The sequence below is a fragment of the Palaemon carinicauda genome, unplaced genomic scaffold (assembly GCF_036898095.1).
Source record: "Palaemon carinicauda isolate YSFRI2023 unplaced genomic scaffold, ASM3689809v2 scaffold43, whole genome shotgun sequence".
NCBI classification, from domain to species: domain Eukaryota; kingdom Metazoa; phylum Arthropoda; class Malacostraca; order Decapoda; family Palaemonidae; genus Palaemon; species Palaemon carinicauda.
In genome coordinates, this window is record NW_027171684.1 from 324,546 (window position 1) to 351,320 (window position 26,775).

At 43.3% G+C, this 26,775-nt stretch overlaps 1 protein-coding gene across 3 annotated transcripts in view; it reads left to right on the top strand.

The window, feature by feature from the left end:
• Positions 1-26,775, top strand: part of LOC137636891 (golgin subfamily A member 6-like protein 25) — a 131,647-nt gene that overhangs the window by 45,308 nt on the left and 59,564 nt on the right. The window contains exon 1 of one of the 3 annotated variants that reach the window (XM_068369249.1): positions 12,803-12,920. The exons of the other annotated variants lie outside the window; for them this stretch is intronic. The gene's annotated coding sequence lies outside the window, so the exon portion shown is untranslated. Of the gene's footprint in view, positions 1-12,802; positions 12,921-26,775 lie in introns of those variants that run through there. 3 annotated transcript variants of the gene reach the window in all.

Sequence of the window (26,775 nt, forward strand, 5' to 3'; positions counted from 1 at the left end):
AAAAGTAGTAACACCCTACAGAATAACAGACAGGATTACTTATACGGATCACAATGCCACGATAATTGAAATGAACTGGCAAACGGCTACTGTACTAGCCTGGATAATCAGAAGGAAAGAATCCTGAAATTAGAAAGATATAGAGACTGAAGCTGCAGGACTATTGAAAATCATCAAAGGGAGGGAGATGATGAAAGAAAAGTATAAAATATGGCAGGAAAAAGTTAATAGGATAAAGGAGAAATGTAGTAGGAAAGTCAGTAGAAAAGTTCTACATAAAACCAAAAGAATAAGAGGTTTAATGACGATGGTAAGGAAAATAAAGAGTATCGGGTAATAAAAGTTTGTGGCAGGCATAACAACTTTTATTTGTGTTCGATCTACCGGAATCCAGACATGGATGATTCTATCTTCGATTGTCTTCTTACCATTATGGCTAAAATACAAGAAGATGATAGAAAGGCTTCTTTTGTCTTTGTTGGTGATTTTAATGCTCACCATAGGGAGTGCTTAAGTTCTCTCTCTCCTACCGATCGCCATGGCTTAAGAGCTTTAGACTTTGCCTCTGAATCAGGCTGTGAGCAAATCATAAATGAAGCTACTCATAGGTCTGGTAATTGCTTGGACCTCGTATACACTGACTCCCCTGGCGTTATAACTAGTAAGGTTGGTTCTCCAGTCGGGACATCTGATCATGCCTTTATTTCATTAGTAGTGAAGACTGAGCAGCCTGTCCGTGATATATCATACTATTGTAAAATTTATTTGAAATCCCAAGCAGACTGGAATGGGATTTTGCATGATCTTTTGTGCTTGAATTGGTCACAATTATATAGTAGTGTAGATCCTGTTGTCCCTTTGAATGAGAATCTAGTCATTATAATTGATAGGCGTATCCCTTCTCGTGTGCTAAGGTACAGAGTGAAGGACAAACCGTGGTTCAATGGTGATTGTAGACGTGCTTATTTGGAGAAGCAGGAGGCCTATCATCTTTGGAAGGGTAACAGAGCAGATTTGACCTGGAACAACTATACTCAGCTTCGAGCTTTTGCTCTGAGAGTTTATGCCTCAACTGTAAAGGAGTACAATTTAACCATAAAAGAAACCATTTCTGGTACAACGCAGGAACATAAATGGTGGTCTACCCTTAAATCTGCACTCTTTGGTGTAGATGCAACAGTTCCTCCTTTACTTAAACCAGATGGCTCAGTCACTCACTGTCCAAAGGAAAAGGCAACCCTTTTGGCTGATGTTTTTGACAGTAAACAAAGTAATGAAAAACTTGAACTTCCTCATTCCTGTTTTCCTGAGGCTAAACTAACTAGTATAGCTTTTCTATCTCGTGAGATTAAAGCTCTGTTGATGGACCTTGATGCTTATGGAGGTGTAGACCCAAATGATATTTTTCCTTTGTTTTTTTATAAAGAGTGCAGATTTCTTAGCTCCAAAGTTATCTGTTATTTTGCGCAAGTTAGCAAGAAGAGGAGCTTTTAGCATTTGTTGGAGAATTGGTAATGTTACTCCTCTATGTAAATGTGTTTGTGGTAGCTCAAGTCCCACTGATTACCACCCAATTTCCATAACTCCCATATCTAAAGTTTTTGAACGTCTTCTGGCAAAACGTCTTAATAGGTTTGCTGAAGGTAATCATCTACTCCCTAGTTTGCAATTTGGTTTTCGTAAAGGCCTTGGAGCATGTGGTGCCCTTCTTACAATCTCCAATGGTGTACAGAAATCCCTTGATTGTGGTCAGGAAGTTCGTATGATTGGCCTTGATTTTAGTGCTGCCTTTGACCGCGTTAATCATGAGGCCCTTGTTTTCAAACTGAAACAGTTGGGAGTGGGTGGGTCGTTTCTTAGCATTATTATTGATTTTTTAAGTAATAGATCTCAAAGAGTTGTTGTTGATGGGCACCATAGTGAATATAGGAATGTGATATCCGGTGTTCCATAGGGTAGTGTTCTTGGCCCATTACTTTTCATACTATATACGCATGACATGTGGTTTGGCCTAGAAAACAAGCTTGTTGCATATGCAGATGATGCTACTCTCTTTGCATCAATTCCATCCCCTGAATGTAGATCTGGGGTTGGTGAATCCCTTAATAGAAATTTAGCTAAAATTAGTGCATGGTGCAAATTATGGGGTATGAAGTTGAATCCTAAACTCAAAGTATGATTGTAAGTAGGTCAAGGACGGTGGCTCCTCAACATCCGGATCTCAGTATTGATAATGTTTCTTTAAATTTGTGTGACTCTTTTAAAATTTTAGGTGTGATTCTCGACAGCAAATTTTCTTTTGAGAAACATATAAGGTCTGTGTCTTCTTCAATTGCACAAAAAATTGGCTTTTTGAGAAAGTCTTACAAGATTTTTGGTGATAAATCTATTCTGAAGAAGTGTTTTAATTCTTTCATTCTACCTTGTTTTGAGTATTGTTCTCCTGTCTGGTGTTCAGCTGCTGATTCTCATCTTAATTTGTTGGACAGAAACTTACGGTCTATTAAATTTCTTATTCCTGATCTACATATTAATCTTTGGCACCGTTGTTCAATTAGTTCTTTATGCATGTTGCATAAGGTTTTTCATAACCCTGACCATGGACAATTCTATCCTGTTCGTAATACTAGGCAGGCAGTTAATTTTAATAGCCAGGCCTTTTCCATCATGAGGCTCAATACTACACAGTATTCTAGAAGTTTTATTCCAGCTATTACAAAGTTGGAGCGAATGTTTTTATGTTGACCAGGCGGACATGAGTCTTTTTATAGTTCATATGACTTATCTGTTTTTGATGATGTTAATAGTTTATATAGGACATATCTATTTTGACGCTGTTACTGTTTTTAGAATGATATATTGTTAATTTATTCTCATCGTTTATTTATTTCCTTATTTCCTTTCCTCACAGGGCTATTTTTCCCTGTTGGAGCCCTTGGGCTTATAGCGTCTTGCTTTTCCAACTAGGGTTGTAGCTTGGCTAGTAATAATAATAATAATAATACAGTAATTATAATAATAATAATAATAATAATAATCAGATTGAAGGAAAGGAATATAGAAAACAGATGACTCCATTAAGTTCAAGAAACACTGATAGACAAGTTCATAGTAGAAGAAAATGTCAAGAGAAAATGCAAAGAAAGTAATGCAAACAGCAGATGGAGTTGAAAGAAAAGGTGGGGACAATGGAGCAGCTTTCTGGGATTTCAAAATAATGATAGATGGACTTAAGACAAGTTCTATGATTGCCATCAGAAACAAAGATGGAGTAACAATAGAAAATGTTGAGGATATCAAAAGAGAATTTGAATTTTACTCTACTGACCTACTTGACCCCCAAAGAACGTACAGGTACGTTTCACAAAACTCATCCCTTTACCCCCATGGACGTAGCGGTACGTCCTTGCAAAAAAATGCTATAAATATTTTTTTCATATTTTTGATAATTTTTTGAGAAAATTCAAGCATTTTCCAAGAGAATGAGACCAACCTGACCTCTCTATGACAAAAATTAAGGCTGTTAGAGCAATTTAAAAAAAATATACTGCAAAATGTGCTGGGGAAAAAATAACCCCTTGGGGGTTAAGGGTTGGAAATTTCCAAAGAGCCTGGGGGTAAAAGGCTTAAGTTGCAATAGAGCAATACAGAAGTTAAGCCGGCAAAGTTAATGAATTGGCTTAAAAGTGGGTAATGGGGAAAAGTAGAAGTGAAAAAAGGTACAGTAATAAAGACAACCCAGAAAGAGGTAGATACTGTAATTATAACTGAAAAATAGGAATACAAGAGATAGACAAGAAATGAGCAATAAAATGTTGAAAAACATGGGTCAAGACATGAAGCATAGCTTGAGAGAAATTATAAATGAAATTGAAGAGAGAAGAGAAATACCCGATGAATGGGATGAACTAGAAATATTATCAGTGAGTAAGTCTAAAGGCAGTAGATTAAATATAGACAGTAGAAGAGGACTATTTATTACGAATACAATTAGTAAAATGTTTGAAAAATTAAGGCTAATGCAAATTAAGGATAAACTTCATATTAAGGATAAACTTAATGACAAAATTAGCAGATTCCAGTGTGGTTGGATAGAGGGTAGATCTACAGCAGGTTATCTTATCACACTGAATGCTGTAATAGACTATACGTAATCATTACTTGGGAACCTTAACATATATATGGTTTGGGGATGCAGTAAAGTGTTTTGATAAACTGCGTTTGAAAGATTGTATCAAAGAACAAAGTATGATGGTAGGGAAAGATGATGTGAAGATGATATATACATTAAATGAGAAAGCTAATGAAATTATCAAGAGCCCCGTTGGATATACAGAGGAAATCAGGATAGGAAACGTGAAACAGGGATCAGTATTGGGACCAAAGTTATGCTCAATAGTCACGGACAAAATTAATTCAATAAGGGAGAAGACGATAACCCTTATTAGAAACATTAGAATAGAAGCCTTGATTTATGTAGATGATATAATGTTCCCGAGCAACAATCGATACAAAGTAAAAAGAGCCATTAGCAACTGTCGTAGTTTGAAAGAACTTAAGAAATTTAGTTTTCCAATATTAAACTTACCTGATGATCATATAGCTGTCAGCTCTGCTGCCCGACAGAAAAAACCTACGGGCGGAATACGCCAGCGATCGCTATACAGGTGGGGGTGTACATCAACAGCGCCATCTGTCAAGTAGGTACTCAAGTACTCGATGTCAACATAGAACCAATTTTCTCTCTGTCGTGCCACTGGCAAGACCTACTAAATACGCCGTCCCTAACTGGATTTGTTTTCACAACGATTTGGTGAAGTACACTATTCCAGTTTTGAGCTTTCGCTATGCAGGGGTTTTTTCTTCCTTTCAAAACTTGAACTCGTTTTGGATAGATTTAATTATGGTGACGAAGAGAGTATGGACTCTCTTTCACTTTTAAATGGCCGACCCTTCCCTTAGACGGAAGTGTCTTTAGGTTTTTGGTAATTTTGCTTAACACGTTATAGATCTATTTATTTTATATCTCTCCGCCTTTATAGGCCTCTTCGATTAACTTTCCATTTATTATAAACTTATAAAAAATAAATTTTTATGTTTGTTTATATGCGACCTTTCCTAATAGTAGGCGGTCCTAACTTGGAACCGAAGTTAATTAACATTGAGCCCGTTATATCGTATTTAACCTTTAAAGAATTTAATACTTTTTTAATTTTAATGTTTTATGAAAGAATTTCTTTGATAGTCTCGTACTGTTTTCAAAGATGAACTAACGTTTAGTTTTTTAGTCTACGCAGTTGTTGACGTTCAGAACGTTCAACATGCGCTCTATCGTTACGATAGAGAGAGAGTGTATCACGGTTTCACTTTGCAGTAAGAGTAAACCGATTCTAGCGTTTCGTTCATTCTTTCTTAGCTTAAATGGTTTAAATTCTAAATTAAAGGAACTTTTTATTTGGAAAACCTTTCAGTTTTTTCCTTTAGCAAATAACATGTTTTAACGATATATAATTGGGCTCTTCTCTCAGGTGCGAAATCAAGAGAGAAGAGAGAGAGAGATAGAGACGGAGGGAGAGAGAGGAGAATAAACGTTTCGTTCAAGCGGGTAACGTTGTTCTCGTTTTTTACTCTCCTCCCTAGTCGCTGTAGGGGAAGAAGGTAAAACGTTTCTAGGGTTTTATTCTTGTTCCCAGGCTTTGTGCGGTGAGAGATTGTAAACGTAGTTTATTTGATCTAGTGTTTAGTCTCTTTTCCATCCACTGAATTCTTTATCTTTATTTATGTTTTTCTGTTGCATTGTAAGTCTGTTTTCGCAATTACTACCTTTTAATGAAGGATAGGATTGCGTGTTTCAGGTAGAAATCAGTTAAAGTTTCGATTTCAGTGAAATAAGTGCAAAACAGAAAATCAAAAGTGATAAAGTGATATGCGCAAAGTGTTACAGTGTTGCGTCCGAGGGTTCGTCTGTTCGTGCCAGTCGTTCACCTAGTCCGGTACCTCTTACAAGCTCCCAAGCCCAGGGGAGAAGTAATGTCGAACGACTTATGGGTTCCACAGGCCTTGATCAACGAACAGACGTTTTTCCCTCCGTGGTTTCGGGCGTATCTACCCAAGATCGCCCCACCCACACAAAGACGAGAGAGCCCATTTATTCCTCGTCTGCGGAAGAGGTTTCTCGTAAGAAACCATGGACCACATCTTGCAGCTTTTTAAGTGCAAGTCGGTCCCTTCCGCGCAAGTCCAACGGCCTAGGTGTAGCCACTGGGTCAGTTCGGACTCGCTGCAGTCATCCGACGATTGCACACCTCCCAAGAGAGGCAAGGTGGTACCGCAACAGGCAGTAACTCCGTCTGTTGCCGCACCAGCTGTTTTAGACCCTCAGTCACAACGGACAGTAGCTCCATCTATTGCCGTTTTTGTAGACCCTAAGTGGTCTTTACTGCAGTCTATGCAGACTCAGTTAGCTGCGGTTATGCAGGAGTTTCGTGCACACACTCCGGCTGCGGAGAGCTCCACCTCCGATGCGCAATCGACCCTGCCAGACGCATGTTGACGTTAGCCGACGTGCGGCACCCTCCGTTAACATGCGTGAGCTACCGCATCAGCAGTGGGAAGGTGGAGTCAAGCTGCCGTGTTTTGACGCGATGCGTTAGTTTCCGCAACCCACGGCAGTCCCCACCACGCACCACCACTCCGCTTTGGTTGTTGCCTGCTCCCACACTCCGACTGCGGAGAAGGTTGACGATGCACCCGTTTGCCTACAACCTGCCACGGTTGTGCGCCCTGCATGGCTGCCTGCTCCCACACTCTTGTTGTGAGAGCTCCTCCACCCATGCGCAGTCGACCCTGCCAGACGCATGCTGACTCCCTCAGACACACGGAGCACTCCGTTGCCGTGCGTGAGCTACCACAAGCTGCCGTGTTTTGACACGGTGTGTCAGCCTCCGCAACCCACTGTGGTTACCACCACTCGCCCGCAGCAGACTAGTCAGTCAGGAGTTGAGGCTTCCCCACACAGCTTTGGTTGTTGCCAGCTCACAGACTGTCAAGCAGTTACATGACGTTGCCTTCTGGTCTGCTACTAATGCACCAGTGCTGTTGTCCTCACGCCCTGTTGTGGTTGACAGTTCAGTTTTTGACAGTTCACAGACTATCAAGCAGTTACATAACGTTGCCTTCTGGTCTGCTGCTTATGCACCAGTGAGAACCTCACTGAGATAACCTAGCTTTTCTCGGACATGGTTCCTGTAGATGAGAAAGTGCTGTTCTCCCTCCTACTGATATTCCTTTGAGGACTCTGTCATTTGGAGAGGAGCTTTAAGCTGCTTAGCCTCCTATGGACTTTAATTAAAGCATAACAAGGCTTCCAGGGATGGTAAATGGTTCCGCTTCAGTCGCTAACCCCGTCTGTTGCCACACCTGCTCCCATAGACCCTAATGGGCTTTGTTGCAAGACATGCAGTCCAAGCTTGTGTCCTTGATAGAGGATTTTTTACGGAGAAGAACCTTCTGGCCAACAACCTTCCTACCGGTTGGTTGTGCGCCCTGTTGACGCTGAGGTATCCTACTCGCGTCCGCCAGTTGAGGTGGTTCCTCCACCGATGCGACCCAGTGTGGGTTGCCAGTCGCACGTTGACGTTAAGCGACTCTCGGAGGTGGTTGTGGACGTTCAGTGGGTCACTAGGAAGGCGTTCAATCCAGCAGAGGTGACTTGTTGTGACGCAGTGCGGCAACCTCAGCAACCCGGTAGGGGGTTGACTGCACAACCCAGACAGTCTAGACAGTTTCGGGTTGACACTGTACTTCCTCGCGTCCCCATGGTTGACAGTTCACAGACTGTGCAGCAGTACCATGATATTGTGTCCGGCTCCGTCACGCATCCACCAGTGCGACCGGATTCAGCAAGTCAGACGTTGCCCACTCCGTTGCCGTTTCCTCATCAGTTTCGGATGAGGAACCCTCTGATGAGGACATTGCTGAACAAGACGATCAACCCCCAGCTCTGCTATCCATCCAGAAGATGCTGAAGAAGGAACGCTGCCCTGTCAGGCTGTGGATGAGTCTGGTTAGGACACTGTCATCCGTGGTTCAATTTGTGTCACTTGGAAGACTACACCTCCGTCCTCTTCTGTATCATCTAGCTTTTCACTGGAAAAGGACAAGACGCTAGAAGCGGTCTCGATCCCGGTTTCCGGAAAGATAAAGTCTGGTCTGACTTGGTGAAAGGACTTTATCAACCTTTGAAAGGGTCTTCCCCTGACTGTTCAGACTCCCAACCACGTTCTCTTCTCGAACGCATCGGACGTAGGCTGGGGTGCGACATTAGGCGGTAGGGAATGCTCGGGATTATGGAACTCGAGTCAAAGGACAATGCATTTCAACTGCAAGAAGCTACTGGAAGTACGTCTGTCCTGGAAAAGCTTCAGGTCTCTCCTTCAAGGCAAAGTGGTGGAGGTGAACACGGACAACACCCTGCTTTGACGTACATCTCCAAGCAAGGAGGGACCTACTCTCTGACATGATACGAGTTCGCAAGAGACCTCCTCACCTGTTCAACAGGTCTAGACTTGTCACTAGTAACGAGGTTCATCCAAGACAACTTGAATGTCATAGCAGATTGTCTCAGTAGGAAGGGACAAATAATTCCAACAAATTGGACCCTCCACAAGGATGTATGCAAGAGACTTTGGGCCACCTGGGGCCAGCCAACCGTAGATTTCTTTGCAACCTCGATGACCAAGAGGCTGCCAATACTTTGCTCACCTATCCCGGACCCAGCAGTAGTTCATATAGATGCCTTTCTACTAGATTGGTCACATCTAGATCTATATGCATTCCCTCCGTTCTAGATTGTCAACAAGGTACTGCAGAAGTTTGCCTCTCACGAAGGGACAAAGTTGACGCTAGTTGCTTCCCTCTGGCCCGCGAGAGAATAACTCACCGAGGTACTTCGATGGCTAGTAGACGTTCCCAGAACACTTCCCCTAAGGGTGGACCTGCTACGTCTGCTACGCGTAAAGAAGGTACTCCAAGGCCTCCACGCTCTTCGTCTGACTGCCTTCAGACTATCGAAAGACTCTCGAGAACTAGAGGTTTTTCGAAGGAGGCAACCAGAGCGATTGCTAGAGCAAGGAGAACATCCACCCTTAGAGTCTACCAATCGAAGTGGGAAATCTTCCGAAACTGGTGCAAGTCAGTATCCGTATCCTCGACCAGTACCTCTGTAACTCAAATAGCTGACTTCCTCTTATATCTGAGGAAAGAACAATCTCTTTCAGCTCCCATTATCAAGGGTTACAGAAGCATGTTGGCATCAGTCTTCCGTCACAGAGGCTTAGATCTTTCCAACAATAAAGATCTACAGGACCTCCTTAAGTCTTTTGGGACCACGAAGGAGCGTCGTTTGGTTACACCTGGTTGGAATTTAGACGTGGTTCTAAGATTCCTTATGTCAGACAGGTTCGAACCGCTTCAATCAGCCTCCCTGAAAGATCCCACCTTTAAGACTCTTTTCCTGATATGCTTAACCACAGCTAAAAGAGTCAGTGAGATTCATGCCTTCAGCAAGAACATCGGATTCTCATCCGAAACGGCTACATGTTCTACAACTTGGTTTTCTAGCCAAACACGAGCTGCCTTCTCGGCCTTGACCAATATCGTTCGATATTCCAAACTTATCGTATGGTTGGAAATGAACTAGAAAGAGTATTATGTCCTGTTAGAGCTCTTAAGTTCTATTTTAAAAACCTTTACGAGGCCCGTCTGAAGCTTTATGGTGTTCAGTTAAGAATCCATCTTTGCCTATGTCAGAGAATTCTTTATCCTATTTTATCAGACTGTTAATACGAGAAGCTCATTCCCTTCTGAATGAGGAAGACCAAGCTTGGCTGAAGGTAAGGACACACGAAGTTAGAGCTGTCGCAACTTCCGTGGCCTTTAAACAAAATAGATCTCTGCAAAGTATATTCGACGCAACCTATTGGAAAAGCAAATCAGTGTTCGCGTCTTTTATCTTAAGAATGTCCAGTCTTTTTACGAGAACTGCTACACTCTGGGACCATTCGTAGCAACGAGTGCAGTAGTGGTGGGGGCTCCACCACTACAATTCCCTAATTCCAGAACCTTTTTAATCTTTCTCTTGAAATATTTTTGGGTTGTCCGGAAGGCTAAGAAGCCTTTCGCATCCTACTTGATTTGGCGGGTGGTCAAAGTCATTTCTTGAGAAGCGCCTAGATTAGAGGTTTTGATGAGGACCTTTAGTATGGGTTGCAACCCTTCATACTTCAGCTCTTAGGAGTCGCTCAGCATCCTATGAGGATCGCGAGGCTCAGTAAGGAAGACGTACTTAAAAAGGCAGAGTAATTGTTCAAGTCGTCTTCCTTACCAGGTACTTATTTATTTTATGCTTGTTATTTTGAATAACTGCTAAAATGAAATACGGAATACTTAGCTCATAATAATGTCAACATGTAATGCTGGTCTCTACCCACCCCCCTGGGTGTGAATCAGCTATATGATCATCGGGTAAGTTTAATATTGGAAAATGTTATTTTCCTTAGTAAAATAAATTTTTGAATATACTTACCCGATGATCATAAATTAAAGGACCCACCCTTCCTCCCCAATAGAGACCCAGTGGACAGAGGAGAAAATTGGTTCTATGTTGACATCGAGTACTTGAGTACCTACTTGACAGATGGCGCTGTTGATGTACACCCCCACCTGTATAGCGATCGCTGGCGTATTCCGCCCGTAGGTTTTTTCTGTCGGGCAGCAGAGCTGACAGCTATATGATCATCGGGTAAGTATATTCAAAAATTTATTTTACTAAGGAAAATAACATTTTAGCACAAATCCACAGAAGTCTGCAGTGTTAGTAATTGGATACAAAAAAAGAAGAGGTTAGAAAGGTGAATGGAATGGTTAGAAATGGAAGGATAGAAACAGTTAAGGAACATAAATACTTAGGAGAATGGTACTCAGATAAAGGAAACCATAGTAACCATAGTCTCGGCATAAGTAAAAGGAAAGCAAAAATAGAATACTATATATGGTACAGGAAGTTAGGAAGTATGGAGACAATAACAGAGTAGGAGATTTGGCATTGCTAGTGAGAATAAAGATCTATGAAACAGTGGTTGTACCTACGATGTTTGCAAATGTTGAGACATGGGGTGTAATAAAAGAAAAAGAAATGAAAGAACTAGAGAGTATACAGTACAAAATTATGAAAGGAATGTTTAAACAGGTTGCTACCATACCATACTGGGGGCTAGTAGCAGAAACCGGAATGTGGCCAGTTGAAAATAGAATGAGATGCTACCGCTAGAGAGTTATTGGATCCTTTGACTGGCCAGACAGTACTACATTGGATCCTTCTCTCTTGTTATGGTTCACTTTCCCTATGCCTACACATAAACTGAATAGTCTGGCCTATGATTAGCAAACAATTCTTCACCAAAAGGGTTAACTACTTCACTTGTAATGGTTCAGTGGCCACTTTCCTCTTGTTAAGGGTAGAAGAGACTCTTTAGCTATGGTAAGCAGCTTTCTAGGACACTCCAAAATTAAACCATTGTTCTTTAGTTTTGGGTAGTGCCATGGCCTCTGTACCATGGTCTTCCACTGTCTTGGGTTAGAGTTTTCTTGCTTGAGGGTGCGCTCGAGCACACTATTCCATATAATTTCTCTTCCTCTTGTTTTGTTAAAGTTTTTGTAGTTTATATAGGCAATATTTATTTCAATGTCACTTCCTAAGATATTTTAATTTGTTTCCTTTCCTCTCTGGGGTATTTTCCCTGTTGGGCCCCCTGGGCTTATAGCATCCTGCTTTTCCAACTAGGGTTGTAGCTTAGTAAGTAATAGTAATAATAAAAAGGTGATGCTATTTAATAACATTATAACATCAGATGACAAACAGCTAGTTAAGGAGGTAGTGGGAGATCAAATAAGAGAACCACATGGAGAATGTTGGGGAAAAAGTATCATAGAAATATGCAATAAATATGATATTAAAATTGAAGAATTAGGAAAATATAATAAGCAAGAACTCAAAAAAAAAGAAATCAAAAGTTAAGTGGCAAATGAAATTAAAAGAACAATAGAAGAAAAGAAAGAGATAACCAAATTGATGTTTGTGAATAGTAATGGTAGGGGAGATTACATAGGAAAACTTAACACTAACGAGGCAGATATGGAAAACAAGGTTGAAGATGCTAGAATTAAAAGAAAATTATAGAAACAGGAATGATAAGGATAGACTTTGTGCGTTGGTTAGGGAGGCAGAGGATACTACTGAATATATTTTTTAACTGTAATGAGTTGAGGAAGTTTAGAAATAACATAGAAATAGGGAATTTAGAAACCCCAAAGTAAAGAGGTTGCCAGGGGTATTGGAAAGATCCTAGAAGTTAGCAGTAAAAGTATGCAAGCTGTGTTGAAGTTTTATTCCAGCTGTTACCAAGTTGTGGAATGATCTTCCTAATCGGGTGGTTGAATCAGTAGAACTTCAAAAGTTCAAAGTTGGAGCAAATGCTTTTTTGTTGACCAGGCGGACATGAGTCTTTTTATAGTTTATTTATGACATATTTGTGTTTGATGCTGTTAATAGTTTATATATGACATGTCTGTTTTGACGTTGTTACTGTTTTTAGAATGATTTATTGTTAATTTGTTCTCTTCATTTATTTATTTCCTTATTTCCTTTCCTCACTGGGCTATTTTTCCCTGTTGGAGCCCCTGGGCTTATAGCATCTTGCTTTTCCAACTAGGGTTGTAGCTTGGATAGTAATAATAATAATAATAACTAATGATAATAAGTTTTCTGCAGATTGGTGTGCTTTCTAGTAGTGTGCCCACAATCAGTGTGTTGTGGAGAGAGCAACGAGGAACCGGGAACCAGGACAGGACACATTGTGCATGTGAATATTTTTATAGTTAGTGGTTGTCTAAATACTGGATATATTTTGAACTTATTTGGAATAATTTAAGTGTATGGCAATTTCGTGCTTATTTTGGAATAATTTCAGGGAGCCTTTGTATATCAGCGGCCAGTTCCTCCTGTGTGGATTAAACGTGGAATTCAACTAACCTAAATTTTCCCCCCTAACCTAACCTACAAGCCTTTTACTTACCTAACGGGGGGAGGGGAGGGGCTAAAGCCCTCCTGCGACCCCCCTTACACTGCCGTATTCTAAGTTAGCATTAATCAAACACACAGGTGGCCGCTATCATACATACACCCCAATTTCAGTGTATGTCCGTTTCATGGTATTTTGTTTAGGGTTACGTAAGTGGTATTGTTTGGGCACTGCCAAATATGGGTAAATTTGTATTGTATTACAGGGTGTGATTTCGAACTGAAAATATATGTTTTCCTATAGCAAATAACGTGATTTAACCGAATTTGACCTTCATTTCAACCGCAAACAAACAGAACCAATTCGGATAACTTCAAGTTGCTGAACTGGTTGATGATATTACGGATGAAATGAAGGTGAAAACCGGGAAAAGTTTAGGTTAGTTGATGTCCATTAATAATCCACATGGGAGGAACTGGCTGCTGATACCCGTCCGTAACTCAAATGAAATCAAGACATTAGGTAGGACATTAGAAAAAACAAAAATACATCTCTAATTGTTGGAAGTGTGGTCGCAGTTAAAATATGAAGTAAAAACTTCCTACCTACCATAACTGAAAAAAAAATATATACCCAACCTGCTTCAAACTACCCTAGAGCTCTCCAAACCCAATTTGTTCCTATACAAATACAGACTGGTTCAATATAGTTACGGACGGGAAAAGCTTTCCTACTAAAAAAACAGCTTTTTCCTATATAAAAAGTCTGTTTTCTTTGAAAATGACACATTTTCACTGCAAATAAATACCTAGTCAATAATGGGGGACCGTCAGTGGGAACCCGGGGGTTTGGGTGGGGAAAACAGTTTATAATAGTAAAACAAACCTTTTCTTCTCTATACTTTATTTTCTTGGACATATAGTAAATCATTGGAAAACTGCACAAATTATCTATATATACTATAATTTTACTTATAGACTTGCCCTTAACCCTTTTACCCCCAGGCTATTTGGAAGTTTCCAACCCTTAACCCCCAAGGGTTGTTTTTATTTCAAGCACATTTTGCAGTATATATTTTTCAAATTGCTCTAACAGCCTTAATTTTTGTCATAGAGAGGTCAGGTTGGTCTCATTCTCTTGGAAAATGCCTGAATTTTCTCAAAAAAATTAAAAAAAAAAGAAAAAAAAAATTGTAAATAGCATTTTTCAATATTAAATTTACCCGATAATCATGTAGCTGTCAACTCCGTTGCCCGACAGAATTCTACGGGAGGGATACGCCAGCTATCACTATACTAGAAGGGGGTGTACTCACAAGCGCCACCTGTGGCCAGGTACTACAGTACTTGTTGTTGTCGCCACCTCACTTTTTCCTCTGTCGTGCTTCCGGCAAGACGTTCTTGGATACGCTTATGATTTTGGAGTATTGTTCACGGTTTGGTGAAGTATTTCTCTAAAATTTGCAGCTATTCGCTATACTAGAAACTTCTATATTAGCTTAGTTAGCTTTTGGAATTAATTTAATTATGGTGACGAAGATAGTATGAACTCTCTTTCACCTTTAAATGGCCGACCCTTCCCTTAGACGGTAGTGTTGGTGTCTAAGAGAGTATAGACTCTCTTTCTTAGTTTTGTTATAGATTTATTTTATATCTCTCCGCCTTTTATAGGCCTCTTCGATTAACTTACTTTTATTATAAACTTATTAAAATTAATTTTTATATTTGTTTATATTCGACCTTCCTAATAGTAGGCGGTCTTTTCTTGGTACCGAAGTTAATTAACATTGAGCCCGTCATTTCGGTTTTACCTGTTAACATATTATGCTATTTTAATGTCTTTGAAAGAATTTCTTTGATAGTCTCGTACTGTTTTCAAAGTTGAACTAACGTTTTGTTTTGTTTCTGCAGTTGTTGACGTTCAGAACGTTCAACTTGCGCTCTATCGTTACGATAGAGAAAGAATTTTCACGGTGTCACGTTGCAGTAAGAGTAACCGTGTCTAGCGTTTTGTTCATTCTTTCTTAACTTAATGGTTTTAATTCTAATTAAGGAACTTTTCATTTTGGGAAATATTTCAGTTTTTTCCTTTAACAATAATATGTTTTAACGATATATATGATTGGGCTCTTCTCTCAGGTTCTAAGTCAAGAGAGAGAGAGAGAGAGAGAGAGATAGAGACGGAGGGAGAAAGAGGAGGATAAACGTTTCATTCGAGCGAGTAACGTTGTTATCGATTTTGCTCTTCTCCCTAGTCTCTTTAGGGGAAGAAGGTAAACGTTTCTAGAGTGATCTAGTGTTTAGTCTCTTTCCAGCCACTGAATTATTTATCTTTCATTAGATTTTTCTGTTACATTGTAATTCTGTTTTCGCAATTACTAACTTTTGAGAAAGGATAGAATTGCGTGTTTCAGGTACAAACCACTTAAAGTTTCGAGTTCAGTGAAATAAGTGCAAACAGAAAATCAAAGTGATAAGTGATTAGCGCAAAGTGTGTCAGTGTTGTGCGTGAGGGTACTTCTGTGCGTGCCAGTCGTCCTCCTAGTCCGGGACCTCTTGCAAGCTCCCAAGCCCAGGGGAGAAGCAATGTCGAAGGGCAAAAGGGTTCGGCAGGCCTTGATCGGCGCACAGAAGTATCCTCGGTGGTTGCGGGCGTGTCTTACAGAGACCGTCACTCCCACCCGCAGACGATTGAGCCCTTATTTTGCTCGTCTGCAGAAGAAATTTAGGGGAGAAAACGCTGGTCTCAGGTCTCAAGACCTCTTAAACGTAAAGTCCAGACCTATGCCAGACGTACGAAGTTAGAGTTCAACAACCCGGATGCAGTCATTGGGTTAGCTCTGACTCGCCGCAGTCATCAGTTGAATGCACTCCGCCTAAGAGGAGTAAGGTTCTGCCGCAACAGATCTCTGCTGTTAAGGCTTTACCTCAGCAGACCTTAGTGTCTGCCGACCCCAAGTTGACTCTACTGCAGTCCATGCAGTCACAACTTTCGGTCTTGATGCGTGAGTGTCGGGCTGAGAAGGTTGCGCCTCCGCCTGCGCTCGCTCCGCCTGCGCTCGCTCCGCCTGCGCTCGCTCCGCCTGCGCTCGCTCCGCCTGCGCTCGCTCCGCCTGACCGCAGTACCGCCTGCCAGGCGTACGATGTTGAGCCACGTTATGAGTTTACTGATCCCAGTGGTGTGCAGCTCCCTCCGCCTTCCTTAAGGCAACCTCAGCAATGGGAACAGGAGGTTTATACCTCTCTTCCTCCGCTTCCACTTGCTGTTCCACCAGTGAGGCAACACTCGCTTGAGGTACAACAACCTCTCCCATCCATGAGTCAGTCTCCTCAGCTCTCGCTGCAGCGAGCTCAACCCTCCTCAAGGCAAGCACCTCAACACCTTAGCCTTGCGCCTCAGGAGCCTCAACTTGCGAGACATTTACTGCGTTCTGCGCAGCCACTACCTCTTCGCTCTCAGCTCACACCGCAGGAACCTCAACTCGTTCCTCAGGAACTTGCTACTGCGCATCCGCCAACCACTCAGCAAGCGCAACCCTTGAGTTCAGCCACTCATGCCAGGAGTCAGCCTCCTCCACCCATGCGCCTACCTTCTGCTACTTCTTTTGATCAGCCTTTGCAGACTGAGCCTCAGGTGTTCCCTCAACAGAGTCTTGAAGAGGAAACCACAACTATTGTTGTTCCAGCTCGTTCTGACTCTGCTGTTCAGCATACCTTACCTCCATTTTCAAACATTATGATAATGGAGGTTATTTGTATTACTTATTTAAAAATATATTTGTATTCCTTGCAATATATTTTTAACAAATCGCAAAATATGGCAAAAATCATGAGTTATGAATGTAAGGTAATATTATGTTGATATTAAACCCCTTGCAAGCATGCATGTAGTAATGCAGTGTTGCCAACAGGGCGAGTTTCCCTTTCCGGAGGTGAAGTAGATTATAGTACATTTAGTGTAGCTTAATTCTACGATTATCATGCCGGCTATCAAATTCATCAACAAAACAGTCTAAATCAATTCCCTCGGCACGTGCACTTTCAATGGACGGTAATGCGATATTACTCACTCTAGCACTGGTCATGGAATTTCTGAGAAATGTTACACGCCATGCAACACGCTCTGCTTACCTTACAGCATGTTCTACATACAGCATGCTCTGCATACAGCATGCTCTGCTTACAGCATGCTCTGCATACAACAGGCTCTGCATACCTTACCGCATGCTTCTCAGTCACACATCTTTGGTTGTTGCCAACTCACTAGACTGTCAAGCAGTTTCTTAACGTTGCCTTCTAGTCTGCTGCGTTTGCACAGTGTAACCCTCACTGAGAGAACTTAGCTTTTCTCGGATATGGTCCCTGTAGATGAGAAAGTGCTTTTCTCCCTCCTTCTGATATTCCCTTGAGGACTCTGTCATTTGGAGAGGAGCCTTTAGCTGCGTAGCCTCCTATGGACTTTTATTTAAGCATAACATGCTTCCAGGGAAGGTAATGGTCCCACTTCAGTCGCTAATCCCGTCTGTTACCACACCTGCTCCCATAGTCCTTGAGCTGTGTTGCAAGACATGCAGTCCAAACTTAGTCCTTGTTAGAGGATTTTTTGTTTACGGAGTCAGTGTGTCACTGGGAAGACGTTCAACAACCAGCAGGAGTGACTTGTTGTGACGCAGTACGGCAACCTTAGCAACCCGATAAGGAGTTGTCTGTACGACCCAGACAGTCTAGACAGCTTCGGGTTGTCACTGTACTTCCTCGCTTCCCCATGGTTGACAGTTCACAGACTGTGCAGCAGTACCATGATCTTGTGTCCGGCTCCGTCAGACGACTGGCTTTTAAGAGCTCCCACAAGTCGTCGCTGTCTGGAGATTCTCAAATGGACTATGGATCTGACCAAGGAACTGGGCCTCCTGGTCAATTTTGAGGAGTCTCAGCTCGTCCCATCCCAGACCATTGTCTCCCTGGGTATGGATCTTCAGAGTCGAGCTTTTCGGGCTTTTCCGTCGGCCCCAAGGATCCTCCAAGCCCTAGAATGCATCCAGAGCATGCTGAGAAGGAACCGATGCTCAGTCAGGTAGTGGATGAGTCTAACAGGGACACTTTCATCGCTGGCCCTGTTCATCGTGTTAGGGAGACTCCACCTCCCCCCCCCTTCAGTATCATCTAGCTGCTCACTGGATAAAGGACATGACGCTAGAGACGGTCTCAGTTCCTGTTTCCGAAGAGAGAAGGTCTTCTCTCGCGTGGTGTAAGAACAGCTTTCTTCTCAAGGAAGTCTACCTTTGGCTGTTCAGAAACCCGACCGCCGTCTCCTCTCGGACGCATCAGACACGGGCTGGGGTGCGACTTTGGACGGATAAGAATGCTCAGGAACATGGAATCAGGAGCAAAGGACACTTCACATCAATTGCAAGGAGTTGTTGGCGGTTATTCTGGCCTTGATAAACTTCAAGTCCCTCCAGCTTAACAAAGTGGTGAGGTGGACTCTGACTACACCACAGCCCTGGCTTACTTCTTCAAGCAGGGAGGGACTCTTTCGTGGAAGTTGTTCTAGATCGCAAGGGACCTCCTCATCTGGTCTAAAGATCGAAAGCTCACGCTGGTAACGAGGTTCATTCAGGGCGGTATGAATGTCATGGCAGATCACCTCAGCCGCAAGGGTCAGATCATCCCCACAGAGTGGACCCTTCACAAGAATGTTTGCAGCAGACTTTGGGCCCTGTGGGGTCAGCCAACCATAGATCTGTTCACTACCTCGATAACCTAGAGACTCCTGTTGTATTGTTCTCCGATTCCAGACCCAGCAGCAGTTCACGTGGATGCTTTTCTGCTGGATTGGTTCCATCTCGACCTGTATGCATTCCCGCCGTTCAAGATTGTCAACAGGGTACTTCAGAAGTTCTCCTCTCGCAAGGGACACGGCTGACGTTGGTTGGCTCCGCTCTGGCCCGTGAGAGAATGGTTCTTAGAGGTACTGCAATGGCTGGTCAACATTCCCAGGACTCTTCCTCTAGGAGTGAACCTTCTACGTCTACCTCACGTAAAGAAGGTACACCCAATCCTCCACGCTCTTCGTCTGACTGCCTTCAGACTTTCGAAAGACTCTCAAGAGCTAGGGACTTTTCGAAGGAGGCAGCCAGAGCGATTGCCAAAGCAAGGAGAACATCCACTCTCGGAATCTATCAGTCTCAAGGGGAAGTCTTCCGTAGCTGGTACAAGACCAATGCAGTTTCCTCAACCAGTACCACTGTAACCCAGATTGCTGACTTCCTGTTATATCTAAGGAAAGTAAGATCCCTTTCAGCTCCTACGATCAAGGGTTACAGAAGTATGTTGGCAGCGGTTTTCCGCCACAGAGGCTTGGATCTTTCCACCAACAAAGATCTACAGGACCTCCCTAGGTCTTTTGAGACCTCAAAGGAACGTCGGTTGTCCACTCCAGGCTGGAATCTAGACGTGGTCCTAAGGTTCCTTATGTCATCAAGATTTGAACCTCTCCAATCAGCCTCTTTTTAGGACCTCACGTTAAAAACTCTTTTCCTCGTGTGCTTGACAACAGCTAAAAGAGTAAGTGAGATCCACGCCTTCAGCAGGATCATTGTTTTCACATCTGAAACGGCTACATGTTCCTTGCAGCTCGGTTTTTGCTAAACGAGCTTCCTTCACGTCCTTGGCCTAAGTCGTTCGAGATCCCAAGCCTGTCCAACTTGGTGGGGAATGAACTGGAGAGAGTACTTTGCCCAGTTAGAGCTCTTAGGTACTTTCTAAAAAGGTCTTAACCTTTACGAGGACTATCAGAAGCCTTATAGTGTGCTATCAAGAAACCTTCTTTTCCAAGTTCTAAGAACTCAGTTTCTTACTATTCAGGCTTCTGATTAGAGAAACACATTCTCATCTGAAGGAAGAAGACCTTGCTTTGCTGAAGGTAAGGACACATGAAGTGGGAGCTGTGGCTACTTCTGTGGCCTTCAAACAGAGCCATTCTCTGCAGAGTGTTATGGATGCAACCTATTGGAGAAGCAAGTCAGTGTTCGCATCATTCTATCTCAAAGATGTCCAGTCTCTTTACGAGTACTGCTACACCCTGGGACCATTCGTAGCAACGAATGCAGTAGTAGGCGAGGGCTCAGCCACTACATTCCCATAATCCCATAACCTTTTAACCTTTCTCTTGAATACTTTTTATGGGTTGTACGGTCGGCTAAGAAGCCTTCCACATCCTTGTTGATTTGGCGGGTGGTCAATTCTTTCTTGAGAAGCGCCGAGGTTAAAGGTTGTGATGAGGTCCTTTAGTATGGGTTGCAGCCCTTGATACTTTAGCACCTTTGAGTTGATTCAGCCTTCCAAGAGGAACGCTGCGCTCAGTAAGGAAGACGATCTTATTAAAGGCAGAGTAACGGTTCAAGTCGACTTCCTTACCAGGTACTTATTATTTCATTGTTATTGTGGATAACTGATTATATGAAATACGGGATACTTAGCTATCCTTTAGTCTTGTACACTGGTTTTTCACCCACCCCCCTGGGTGTGAATCAGCTACATGATTATCGGGTAAGTTTAATATTGAAAAATGTTATTTTCATTAGTAAAATAAATTTTTGAATATACTTACCCGATAATCATGATTTAATTGACCCACCCTTCCTCCCCATAGAGAACCAGTGGACCGAGGAAAAAGTGAGGTGGCGACAACAACAAGTACTGTAGTACCTGGCCACAGGTGGCGCTTGTGAGTACACCCCCTTCTAGTATAGTGATAGCTGGCGTATCCCTCCCGTAGAATTCTGTCGGGCAACGGAGTTGACAGCTACATGATTATCGGGTAAGTATATTCAAAAATTTATTTTACTAATGAAAATAACATTTTTTTGCAGGGACGTACCGGTACGTCCATGGGGGTAAAAGGATGTGTTTTGTGAAACGTACCAGTACGTCCTTTGGGGGTAAAAGGGTTAAATAGGAGTATGTTTTCAGCAAAGCTGGATATGGCTATGGAAATTTATAAGAAATTATTGGTAGTTAATGGGAGGGTTGCGGTTTTTAACCACCCACCTGACAGGCCAATGAACTCCCACTTTGTCTTCAGCCACCGAGGAATAGACATACTTCTCAGCATCCTCATCTGGCTGCTCAAATCGTTTTAAAGTTGAATGTAGTTTGTTGGGATAGGTGTAAACTTTTTATTGCATGTCAAATTTATTTTCCTTATGGGGAAGTTGTTGATTTTGGTCTGAAATACGTTATTATGAAACTAGTTTTATGAATTACGAAATACATTATTATTATTATTATTATTATTACTTGCTAAGCTACAACCCTAGTTGGAAAAGCAAAATGCTATAAGCCCAGAGGCCCCAACAGGGAAAATAGCCCAGTGAGGAAAGGAAACAAGGAAAATAATGTATTTTATGAACAATGACATTTAAATAAATATTCCCTATATAAAGTATGAAAACTTTAACTAAACAAGATGAAGAGAAACGAGATAGAATAGTATGCCCGAGTGTACATATCATGATTTAATGTTACCTTGCCAGGAGTGAAGATGGTTGGGAAGCTAAGCAAAATCAGGTTGGAGACAATCTTAGGGTAAGCTAAGAATATGGCAGCCTAAGGGGTTTGCAGTTAGCCATAACCCTCCCGGTAGGCAAGAATATGGCCTCTAGGTTAGGCTAGAGAGGAACCATAAGTTTGCGGTTTTCTTATGTTTGTTTCCCTTTGAAATTTTGGATTTTTAGTCATAACTTAAAATTTGACACCTGCTCTGTCTCAATGAACTACAATGTCTTGACTTTTTCGTATCGATAAATGTGTTGGAAGATTTTTGTGAGCGAGAGGTAATAAGAAGGAAGACAGATATGCTGTAGTTTTTCAATAACTCGCTGACAGTTTTCTGTACAAGCCTCCCGATATCCACTTTACATTTTCTATTAGACGTCATTTACACACGCCCTTGTTAGATATACGACACCAACAAGGTGCTCGCGCGAGGGTTGTAACCTCTGCATTCCATGCTTTTATCTTTCTCTAGTATATTTGGAAGATTTATATTAGAAAAGAAGGACTTTCACCGGCCGTCACAGGTCTCTCCCCAGAAATAGATTTTTCCTTCGTCAAAATCCCTTTATTCCTTTACTTCTGTGGCCTTGTGACGATGACCACGATATAAATTCTAATACAGTAAAGATGGCATTCCTTAGACATCGCTGTGCTCCATCAGAGGAAGAAGGCCTATTGCTGCCGAGGATGGGAGGGTCACCGCTCTTCTTACCTTTTGTGCGTTTCCGATCCCAGAAAAGCGCCAAGAATGTATCGCCTGGTTGTGTTGTCTCTTCGTAGAGCTCTTGTGGTCTCTTTCCGTGTGAAAGCCTCCTCATCTGCCGGCAGGATCTTGTAGAAGGCGAAGTTTAAGCTCCTTCTCCTCCTCTGCCTTATATTTGTTAGAGAGTCGTCGATGTAACTTAAAGAAAAAGAAGATGTCATTAAAGAAGTCCAGCCATTTTTTTTTTCTGGGGGAGAAACGGTGCACTACCAAGAATCTCCCATCTTGGAGTAGGAGGAAAAATATCGGCACAACTCATGCGAGGCTGAGTACATGCACTGTCGTTTTGGGATGAATGGCACTGCCCATCTTTCCCCCTTCCTGGACAACTGATCTTTTTCTCTTTTAGGAGAGAGAGGGATGTGGTGTGTGCTGGAGTTGTCTAATGGGGGTGGGGGAGAAATATTGGTATGCACTGCTTTCACTACCTGGGCTTGGTCTTGTGCCAGGGGGAGTACATGCTGATAATTATCCCAAAGATGGAAGAAATGTCGGCATGCACAACTCTCTGTCTCTTACTGAAAGCAGTACCTTCGACAGAACTGTGGACGATGCTACCTCCCTCCTGAAGGGGAAGACGTCAAAGAATGATCAATAAGACGTAGTTATCACTAATTGATCTTTCCTCACTTACGCAAGAATGATACACACCAAGAGGGGTACGTACTGTACCAGGAAGAGAGGCATGTACTGTTCCAGGAACAAACCCAGCACTTTGTTGTGTATATATGAGGTACAGGTGTTCACACCTATTTGCAGTACTCAATCTCGTACAAGACTGAGCACTTGCTCCTTGATGTGGGTGGATGAGGGGTCCTGCCGTCATCTCTTTCCTTTGGAGACTTCCAGATATCACAGAGGAATGTACAATAGCAGCAGTATGAGAGTGTTATCAGAGTGTCTCAGCTCCAGCAGACTGGTCCCACCAAGACTGCCATTCACTTAGGCCCCTTTTGCCAGGTCTCCACACGCACCTTCACCAAGTGATCGATCACTGTGTTATCGGTCTTCATGTGCTAGGATGCCAGCATGATCAGACTGTCCGATTGAATACTGTGTGATCGTTGGACACCTCATAATTGGATTTCTATTACTTTACCTACTCTTCCATGAGTCACAGGGCACTTGTCAGATGCTTCTTCTCAACGTTTTAAATTGTTTCGAGATCCTATGCACAGAGATCCTCACTACGCTCCAAGACCGGTCGACACAATGATTTTTTTCCCACATTAAAACCTATCAGCGACACAAAACCTTCTCACTCTACAAGAAGAATCAGCTCGAGACCTTCCCACTTATCCTCTCGTTGAGTTGAAGAGGATGACGTAACAGGACTGCTCTAAAACCTCTTACAATCATCGAGACACCACAGCGCATATGGGCTATCATCAGTGAGCCTCCTTAACAGCAGCAGGCCTTCACCTGACAAGCTTATGTGCCGCTCGGTGCCACGCTTCAGGATGCCAGAAAACTTGAAATCAATCAATCAATCAGTGCCACGCTCTTATGTTTTCCCAACAGAAGCTGAAGCACCTAATGCTTTTCCAGCATCTGAGGGTATGGCAGCTTGGAGCACTTCGGCCTCTGAGGAGTTAGACTATCAAGTCGTTCATTCTTTGTCCTCAGAGGAGTTGTAACTGCTATTGTCTCATCATCTTTAGAGTATTGCCCTGTTTCCATTCTCTGTCCGGTACGTAAATACACTTAGAAAATTTCTTCGAGCTACACGTACAGAATTTTTCTGTGTGAAAGGACGAGTCTGTGACCTTGTCGTCCCAACACCTTATTCCGGATGAACAAAGCGAAGAATCGAGAAACTGAAACTATATTCATCAAGGTATTGACACTCGTATGAGTTCATTGACCTCGAGGAGGCAACTATTGTTTTCACCAGTACTGTATAGATTAATATCCATTAATATACTGTATGTTCATTCCATGACTCAATAAAAACCCTTGCTATTTATAGTAGATATTACTTTTGACGTAGCTGAAAGACGAGCCATAAAATTTTTAGCCAGGGATAATTACCCTAACCGCTAGTTAGCGGGAAGGGTGGAGGGTAGCCAGCTACCCTGCTCACTCACACATCTGGGCTGAGTACCCACTTTGCTTTTGGCTCGGGTAGAGTTTAGAGTTCGGACGTTGCCACTCTCTCCCTCCTTGACTTGCCTTTTAACTTTTTGAAAATAATTTCCGTTTCCACTTTAATTTACTTTTTCTTTTGCAATGTGTGTGTGTGTACTCTTTTGCTGGCCTCATGTATAAGTGCCCTGGGCTTGAGGGCCTCTCCTGCGGTACCTTTATGTCCGCCCTTGAGACAGACACGCACCATCTGTGTCCGTGGCTGGCGTTGTGACCAGGACAGCACTTATTCTGAATGTTGGGAGAGGTTTGGGCATAGTAGAAAGAAGTCCAAACGAGATTATTCGCCTTCGCGGTCGTCCTCGAAGTCGAAAAAATCTCGGATTTCTTCTTTAACCCACCCCCCGATCTCACCTTGAAGCTGCTCTTCGATCGGTCTCCTTTGTGGAACAGCTGAGTCGCAGCGCAGGCCATTTTTTAACCTCTGGTCAACCTCAAGGATCGAGGGATGGTACCATTTCCCTGGGGAGCACCTGAAATTTTTCTGTTTTCCAGATGTGGCAGTCTCTTGGGTTTTGCTGGTTTCCCGTTGAAGGAAGTCCTGTTTAAGCTCCTTCAACTGGGTGCTGAGAGGAAGCTTACTCCAACTTCCTTGGAGGTGGATCCTTCTCCGTTGGGTTTGGCACCAGACGACTTTGGTCCCCACTCATTCGGACTTGCTGTTGCCGTTTTCTGCCGACGCTGATGATGGTGCTTTTCCCCCCACTGAGCCGACTCTGATGATGGTGCTTTTCCCCCCACTGAGCCGACTCTGATGATGGTGCTTTTCCCCCACTCAGCCAACTCTTCTGTTGGGGGAAGAGCAAAATCTGATGCAGGTTTCTCCTTCGGATGGCCATTTCTTGTTTATGAAAGAGTTCCCCAGAGAAACCAAGTGGGCTTCCTCTTCGGAGGAACCTGCTAGACGTTCCCCTTCTGAGGTTCGTTGGGTGGAGGAGTATTTAACTCCTTTTCACCCTAGGCATCCTCCCACCCCCTGCGGTAAGGATGTGCCATCCTGCAAAGGACCGAATCCCCGAGCTTCTGGGCTCTTGTCACGATGTTCCTTCGGGTTCTTATGCTAAACCTTCGGGCGCTTGTCACGCTGAACCTTCTGGTTCTCGTCACATGTCAGCTGTTCGCTATGCGATAGCTATGCGTGACTGGCCAGCAGCTCATCTTTTGACAGCTGCGCATGGTTCGCCAGCGGCTCAGTACGTGTCAGCTGTGCGAGACTCGTCAGGTGTTCGCTACGCATCAGCTGATCGTGATCCAACACCATCTCACCACCAGCTATCGTCACCTCCCCATCAGGTGAAAATTGATTGTCTTTCGCCTCAGAGAAGCCTTCACTTGAGGCGTGACGATCCGAGGGTTCGTCAGACGCATGAGCGTCACTTGCCCGAACTAGCCCCTAGCGCTCTTGAGTTTCCATCTTCTTGGCGCTCTCCTGTTAAGCGCCAGCATCTTTCCGAGATTTCGAAAATCTCCCTCTCGGTTCTCGCCTTTTAGGCATTCGCCAAGGCAGTACCTTCCACCCCGTTGCCCCTCGCCCTCTCATCGGTCCCCTATGCTGATTGCTTTGGTCTTGTCGCAGGCTCGCAAGCGCCTGTCGCCAAGGGACTGTCACCCACAGGGAGATCAGCTCACCCTGTGTGAGCAGCGGGGTGACTATTCCAATCACGAGAGGACCCAGGATGGACGAGCGAAGGAGGTACAGAAGCAGGCCACCTCTTTGAGGGATCAGCACCCGGCCAAACCCCCAGCGTATAGGTGCCTCACTTGCCAGGTAAGGCTAACCCTTCTTTTCAGGTTCCCGGACCTAGCGCTCCTTGTCCAAGGGATCCTCCTGTCAGTGGTATAGGTGGTAGGGACCCCCCCTGGTTGGTTGACCGCACTGTTTAGTGTAGTGTGATAAGCAGTGACTGGGCCCCATCTCCATTCTCAATCTGTGGGCTGCTCCCCAAGGATTCTTCTGTTGACTTCTCTCCTCCCCAGTTCCTCTCCTCCATCAGACCCTAGGAGGAGTTCCGAAGGGTCGACTTTAGCTAGAGCCAGTGTTGGGGAGAAACCTCTCTCCCCCTAGAAGAAGAATCGGGAAGAGAATGTTACAGATAAGTGTGGGAGCCCCTTACTGGGAGCCCCTTACAGGTTCACGTGGCTCCAGTAAAACCAAAGGGGAAATGGAAGAGGATTAAGCCATCTTCCTCTAGGGGAGGCAGATCACTCCCTACACTCTATACAGGAGGCG